Below are 8246 nucleotides of genomic sequence, written 5' to 3'. Positions count from 1 at the left end.
TTATTTCCTAACAGTTACTTTTAGTTCTAGAAGTTGTACTACACTGCCTGTCAGAAAGTTCTGTGAACTTGGGAGAAGGCAATGCCCATGCAATCGTTTAAGAAAATGCAGTGATCCAAAGTTAGTTGGTATTTAAACATCAAAGTAATTGATATTCTAATATTCCACAGTACAGAGTCAGAACTTGCCATCTACCTGAGAGATATATTCTTCAGTATCAGAGCAAGCTGTTCCCTGGCCTCACTACTGAATCAAATGTTAGGATTTCAAAATCACTCCACTCCTCCAAATCCCTGTCAGAAGGCTTGCCTTCTGAAGATAGCGTTGAAACACACCAACCCTACTTGCTGAACCATTAACCTCCTTTCCAAGGGACATTTAGGATTATAGGGAAAGAGATAATTGCACTTTTCTATGCTATTTGGTCATACAACAGCAACTACCAGCTGTTCTTTCAACCTCTCTGTACAGAGCATCAATGAATTGTAAAATGGAAGAGGGTTAAAAGCTGATATTTTGGAAGCAAGAATCATTGAAGGAAGACCCAAGACTCAAATAGTATGCAAAGGCAAAGAGTATTTATTTTTCAGAAATTACCAGAATGCAGGGATCAATTCATCAAAATAGTGCTGGACAGAAGGACTTATTGGACATTTTCTATGAAGTGTAGGGGAATTTTCCAGGTAACCTAGGCAATATGATTGGTCAGACAAAGCAGTGACATTAGTGCAGTTTTGTTTGGGTGCTATGTTAGTTCTAGTATAATTGGTGAGACCTTGAAGAATTTCAGAAACCATCCCTGTTCTGGCCCTGCTATTTCTTCCTAGATATCCCAAGAGCTGACTCAGCTCTGTTTATCATCCCTTAGTAAGGCCCCTTATTGACTAAAAGACTCATTGTCAGTGGTTCCTTCTGTTGAGCCCAGTATGCTTTCCAGAGAATTGAAATTTATATTTCCTAGGGTTTTTTTTGCCTCAAAATAAGGTCATACAAGAAGACTTCTTTCCAGCCTCCAGCATGTTGCTCAATTATGTGAAGAAGAGCCAACCACCTACCGAGTCTGCGCAGAGCTGACTGCAGTTACAGAGCCCAGGCTTTTGCAGACTCCTTTGTTTCTGAGTATTGCTTGGCCTCACTTGCAGGTTTGATCTGATGAATTTTCTAGCTCATTGTGCTAGACACTTGTACTTCGCAGCTGACTGATGACTATCTGGAAAATATTGATCCCAGACTCAAGTAAATTCACGTTCACTAAAAGATGGGTTCATCAACCACCAGCTGCCTCACTCCTTCCATATTTTAGAAATCACACTTAGTTTTAAATAAAAGCCTGATCTGAAAATCAAACACAATTTAAAATCAGAATATCTAACTACATGCTGACGTTTCTGCAGCTTTAGAATTAATTTAGAATGACTATCTGACAAGCCAGTTACCAAACAAACTGAAATAGTCAGTTCTGAGATAATCCAGATTTTATAATTACTAAAGTGTCAAAATTCCCCAAGAAAGAGCAACTTCTGTGCACTGTCTTTTGTTTTACCGAAGTCATATGTGTGCAGAGCTTCATTTTTTCCTTTGTCCTTATGGTAAAAAAAAAACAAAAAAAAAAAAAAACAGGTTATTGCTTTCCTTAGCTGCTAGGATTGGTTCTAGTATAGTAGTCTGTGTCTTTCTTGGAGTTTTCCCATCTGCTTTGGAGAATCAGTCTCAAATTTCCTCAAATGAAAATCATCATGGTCAAGGGAACAAAATTCCCATTGTTATGCATGCATATGCAAAGTTCTAGACATCCATATACAGTATGGATTAGAAGGAGAGGCTTGAGAGACTACATTCCTTCCCGAAGAGCTACTAAAAGTAATGACTGCTGTGGGTCAGAAATCCCTTTTTTCCAAGGGTATAACCCCTGGTAGGGTGCCTGTCCAATTGGTTGACCCACATCTGTACATGTGGTCAGCACACAGTAGACAGAGGGAAAGGATCACATGAAGTTGAGAGACAAATGACGTAGTGGTTTCTGGGAGAATTGAAGAGTAAGAATAGGATCAAATTATCAGAATCCATTATGTTTATCCATAAGCTTCTTAGAAATAAAATCATACATGAAAATAAAGTGCATGCTAAATGTTCTTGAGACACAGGTCACCAGGACCATTGATTTGGTGATTACAAGACATACTAGAAATTTGAAAATTCTATTTTATACCACAAAATTATTCTACCTGTATTATAAATTATTCCACAATGAAGCTGGAAAATATTTTCCAAAAGATATTATTGCAAAATTAAAGCCATTTGGAATTCCCATTTTTACAATGCCTGTATTCTCCCTTTCCTTCTGGGGTTTGGCCATTCCTCTTCTTCTCTAAATACAATTCAGAGTCAGCTTCGAACTACTGCTTGGGAGTGCTTATGTCTTGTGTGACAAGTCACTTCTTGTGTCTGTGTTCTTATACATATATCCTTTCTGCTGCATGACAGCCAAGGGGCTTTACAGATAATGATAATTTTCCACGGTTTTGTCTTCCTCTCCTCTCTCCTCTCCCTGCTTCTCCTCATGCATCAAGGACATCTATGTGGACAGTAGGAATGTACCTAATGCATTGTGAGGAGAGTGGTGTGCTTACAAGAAGAGTACCTGTGTGTGTGCCTGGGAAGAGATTTTCTTATACTTTCTTACATGATAACAAAGAGAACACACCAAGAATAAAAAGTTCATACTTGACATTCAAGAAATGTATCCTCATATATGAATACTATCTACTTTTTCTTCCCTGAACTGAACCTCATATCACATTTTTGCAAGAGGATAGTAATTAAAACACTGAACATAAATGGAATGTGAAAAATGTTATGTAAAGTGGTGTTGAGAACCAGAAACAGGATATGGCCAAAGGCACAAGAGCTGGTCTCACTAATGTATACCTGTAACACCACCACAGTTCATACAATAACTATGCAAGAATCAAGATGATGTAAGACTTAATGCTACAGTGAGAATTAAGGGAATCAAATGATATACTAGTATCACTCTGGCACAATTATTATTAAATAGACTTTGGATTCAATTCTTCCTTATTTCCATCCATTTTCTCTTTAACTCTCTACAAATCGTCTTACTGCCTCTTTATCTTCTCTTTCTAGAGCTACCCTAAATCTGAATTTACAACTTAATCTCTGTAATTATTTTCAAACAGGTAGAAAATTAAAGAAAAGCTAGATCTCTAAATATCAAACAAGACTGAATGTTGCTTATGCCATTGAGTTATGATTTAAAATGCAGTACAGTTCCTAAGACAGTGTGCTATTTTTAACTTTGATTTTACATTTTCTTTTATATATAGTGTCTCAGAAACAGACCTAAGATCACAAGATATTTAGCTCTTCAATTTAACTAAGAAAAAATCAGACTAATTTGCTAATTTGTTACATTGTGAAGAATGTCAATTAAAGTTATCTAACATGTAGATGATTTCACTTACAGTTTTAGTAGCTTTTTTCTTCACTTCTGGTGATAGAATCCAAAACAAATGCTAATTCTCCTGTATATGAAATCTTATCACTGCCATTATCTGCACTCTGAGCTATTTGCCAATTTTCTGTGACCTATGTTTTTAAAGGACTTTTATATCTCCATTGTTAAAATGAATTGATTTCAAAGTCATTTCAATGCACATTTTCTATGAACTGCCAGCCGTGAATAAAGGCTAATTGCAATGGATTGTTAATAAATGACTTGAAAAACCCTGCACTACAGCACAAGCTTTGAAGAATTGGTACAGTCCACTTTAGTGAGGTGGGCAAGCAAATGAAATCTGATTAAATAATAAAAAGTGCCTCCTTTAAACCCATGTAAATATGCCAAAGATGAAAATCTTGAAAGCAACATGAATTAATGAACTCACATCAGTTAATTTGGCATTTGACACATAAAGGATGCTCTTATATGAAGTTAATTTCCTGTTATTGCTCTAACAAAGAAACCTAGCAGCTTGAAGAAATGAACTATTTACTTCTCTCACTGGCGGAGTCTCCCAGTGGAGGCTCCTGGAATCTAATTGAGGTGTGTGTCCATGAGGCTGTGTTTCTTTCTGTAGACTCGCTGAATGTATTTCCTTGTCTTGTGTCTTTCCAGTGTCCTTCTACGCCATGCTTCGTGCTCCTTTCCAATCGGGTGAATTCTCTGTCCCTTTCTTCTGGGTCTACATCTTCTAGCTGGCTGTGCTTCCGTTTTTCCCTCTCATTTTTAGAAATAAGACTGATTCTATCATATCCACATTAACACTAACCATAGGTGACTGATTGGCAACCTAAGCTTCAAATGCAACCTTCAATAATACCCTTTGTGTATTTGTGTATGCAATTTAATATAGTTACTGATTTTCAGAGATAGGATGCATGCTTTGCCTATCATACTAAGGTACATTTTTATTGAAAATTTTTATTTTTGACTTTGGACAAAAGGGACATGACTGTGGTGTGAGGAATTAGCAGGCAGATGAGGAATGACACAGATTCTAGTGATCAGTCTGTGCTCAGGGGATTATTCATTCCTGTACCCATGACAGCACCACATACAATGAACAGTAGAGCTATCTATGCAAAGCAATTCTTTCACTGGTCATCCCTGATAAGAGCTAATGTTGATGTGGATTTCCAGGTGGGCTCCTGTTGGCTGAGCAGGCTCCTGCACAGACTCTGCTCTTTCTTGGGAGAGATGTTATTTGGCAGAAAGTGATCAGCACGTGAGGCAGCTGGAACTTACTGTCATCATGGTGCACACACACACACACACACACACACACACACAGCCACAAAATTCATTAAAAGATTAGGAAAGGCCTGAGTTGAGCTCACAGGTATAATCTTGCTTATTAAGCATAATGCTCCTATAGGCTTGATTTACAGCACTGCTCAACCGAAATATTAAAAAGTAGAAACTCCAGCACCATTTGTTAAAAATGTTGTCTTTTTTCCACTGGATTCTTTTAGCTCCTTTGTCAAATATCAAGTGGCTGCACATGTGTGGGTTTTTTCCCAGGTCTTCAGTTCTATTCCATTGATCTTCCTGCCTGTCTGCAAACCAATACCAAGCAGTTTTTATCACTATCACTCTGTAGTAGAGCTTTAGGTCAGGGATGGTGATTCCCTCAGAATATCTTTTGTTGTGGAGAATAGTTTTTGCTATCCTGGGTTTTTTTGTTATTCAAGATGAATTTGAGAATTGCTCTTTCTAGATCTATGAAGAATTGATTTGGTATTTTGATGGGGATTGCATTGAAGCTGTAGATTGCTTTTGGAAAGATTGCCATTTTTACTATATTGGTCCTGCCAATCCATGAACATGGGATATCTTTCCATTTTCTGAGACTTTCATCAATTTCTTTCATCAGAGGCTTAAAGTTCATGTCATATAGCGCCTTCACTTGCTTTGTCAGGGTCATGCCTAGGTATGAAATATTATTTGGGACTATTGTAAAGGGTGCCATTTCCCTAATTTCTTTCTCATCTTGTTTATCCTTTGAGTAGAGAAAAGCTACTGATTTGCTTGAGTCAATTTTATATCCAGGCACTTTGCTGAAGTTGTTTATCAGCTATAGGAGTTCTTTGATGGAAGTCTTGGGGTCGCTTAAGTATACTATCATATCATCTGCAAATAGTGATAGTTTTAACAAATGGTGCTGTATCAACTGGAGGTCTGCCTGCAGAAAAATGCAAATTGATCCATTCTTATTTCCTTGTACAAAGCTCAAGACCAAGTGGATCAAAGATTTATACATAAAATCAGACACTCTGAAGGTTATAGAGCAGAAAGTGGGGACAATCCATGAACACATGGGCACAGGGGAAAAGTTTCTGAACAGAACACCAATGGCTTATGCTCTAAGAATAAGAATCGACAAATGGAACCTCATAAAACTACAAAGATTCTGTAAGACAAAGGATATAGTCAATAGGACAAAACGGCAACCAACAAATTGGGAAAAGATCTTTACTAACCCTACATCCGATAGAGGGCTACTATCCAACATATAAGAACTCAAGAAGTTGGTCTCCAGAGAATTAAATAACCCTATTAAAAATGGGGTACAGAGCTAAACAGGGAATTCTCAACTAAGGAAACTCAAATGGCTCTAAAGCACCTAAAGAAATGTTCATCATCCTTAGTTATCAGGGAAATGCAAATCAAAACAACACTGAGATTCCACCTTACACCAGTCAGAGTGGCTAAGGTGAAAAACTCAGGGGGACAGCAGATGCTGGAGAGGGTGTAGGGAAAGAGGATCACTTCTCCATTGTTGGTGGGATTGCAAGCTGGTAAAACCACTCTGCAAATCAGTTTGGTGATCCCTCAGAAAATTAGACATAGTACTACCTGTGGACCCAGCTATACCACTCCTGGGCATATACCCAGAAAGTGTGCCTACATGTAATAAGAACACATGCTCCACTATGTTCATAGCTGCCTTATTTATAATAGCCAGAAGCTGGAAAGATCCCAGATGTCCCTCAACAGAGGAATGGATACAGAAACTGTGGTATATATACACAATGGAGTACTATTCAGCTATTAAAAACAATGAATTCATGAAATTCTTAGTCGAATGGATGGAACCAGAAAGTGTCATCCTGAGCGAGGTATCCCAGTGACAAAAGAAAGCATATGGTATGCACTCACTAATAAGCGGATGCTAGTTCAAAAGCTCAAAATAAACAAGTTGTAATTCACCCAGCACAGGAAGCTCCAGAAGAATGACTTAAGTGAGGGAGCTATGGTTCCTCTGAGAAATGGAACAAAATGCTCACAGGAGCAACAAGGGAGGCAATGTGTGGAGCAGAGTCTGAAGTAAAGGCCACCTAGCGAGTGCCCTACCTGGAGATTTATCCTATAAATAGTCAGCACACCCTGACACTACGATGAGAAGCATGTACCAAAAGGAGCATGCCATGGCTGTCTCCAGAGGGGCCCTGCCAGGGTCTTATGAATTCAGAGGCAGAAACTAGCAACCAAGCTTGGACTGAGCTTGGGGTCCCTAACGGAGGATCTGGAGGGTTGTCCGGAGGAGCTAAAGGGGTATATAACCCCATGGGACAAACAATGACTTCGGACATCCAGACACCACAAGACTCCCAGGGACTGAATCATCAACCAAGAGGTATACATGGTTCCAGCCAAAAAATGTGACAGAGGAATGCCTTTTTGGACATCAATGGGAGGAGTGGTGTTTGGTCAGGTAAAGGCTCAATAGAGGGAATCATTGGGGAGGGGGGCTTTTGGGAGGGGCAAATTGGGAAAGGTTTTACCATTGGCAATGTAAATGAAGAAGATACTCAATAAAAAAAAGTAGAAACTCAACAAATGATGGCCTTTCAACTCTCATTTTTTTTCCTACCAAAGGTAAATATAATAAAGATGTCTCTGAAGCCAGACACATAGAAAATCTTCCATTAAAGCTGAATGGGTCCAAGTTGTACTTTAGGTATGTTGATCTAACAAATATAGTTCCCGCAGAGAGTTACACAGAACAATGTACCTGGGAAGTTTTCCTAAATGGGAAGGGTATTTGCAGCACTGAAATCCAGAGCTTTCATGACAATGTGCTTCTGCAGACACATCTTTTTAGGACAGAACCAGTGGCCATAGATAACTGCCCAATTAAAGAGAATGTGTCTGTCTATCCTCAGAGTGTGAACATTTAGTCTCAGCAAGAAGTGTGGGATGATGATGATACCACATAATATTGATATAGCTGACAGTTGTGGTCATTTTAGCCTTACTTAGTTTAAATTATCAACTATGCTTTTTAGGTTTGATAAAAACTAAAGGCCTTTCACTGAAATTGAAGAACTTATAGCTCACCTTCTTCCCATGTTCATACCGTTTTCTGTGTAATTCTTTAATCTGTCCAGTTTAAGAAAGTTCCCCTATCTCAGGGTGTAAACCATATATTAAGAAACAGTTCCTCAATTGAAAAATGTGAGAAAGGATGCTACGTGAGCTAGAACCAGGACTACAGAGATATGGTGTGCTTCCGGTCACCTTAGCCTTCAGCCTTAAGTGTCTAAAAAACAAGAACACATGGAGAGATGTTTATCGCCATGCTGGGCACAAGCCCAGCCCAGGTAATACCATTCTATTCTTAACTCATATACTGTTGCCATGTACCCAAGAACACAGAAGGGTCACCTGCTGCTGGAACACTCTACACGCTCTACAACCTAGTGGAAACAAATCTAGGTGC

This window comes from Apodemus sylvaticus, chromosome 7, assembly GCF_947179515.1.
Source record: "Apodemus sylvaticus chromosome 7, mApoSyl1.1, whole genome shotgun sequence".
NCBI lineage: Eukaryota > Metazoa > Chordata > Mammalia > Rodentia > Muridae > Apodemus > Apodemus sylvaticus.
This window is presented reverse-complemented; position numbering follows the sequence as displayed.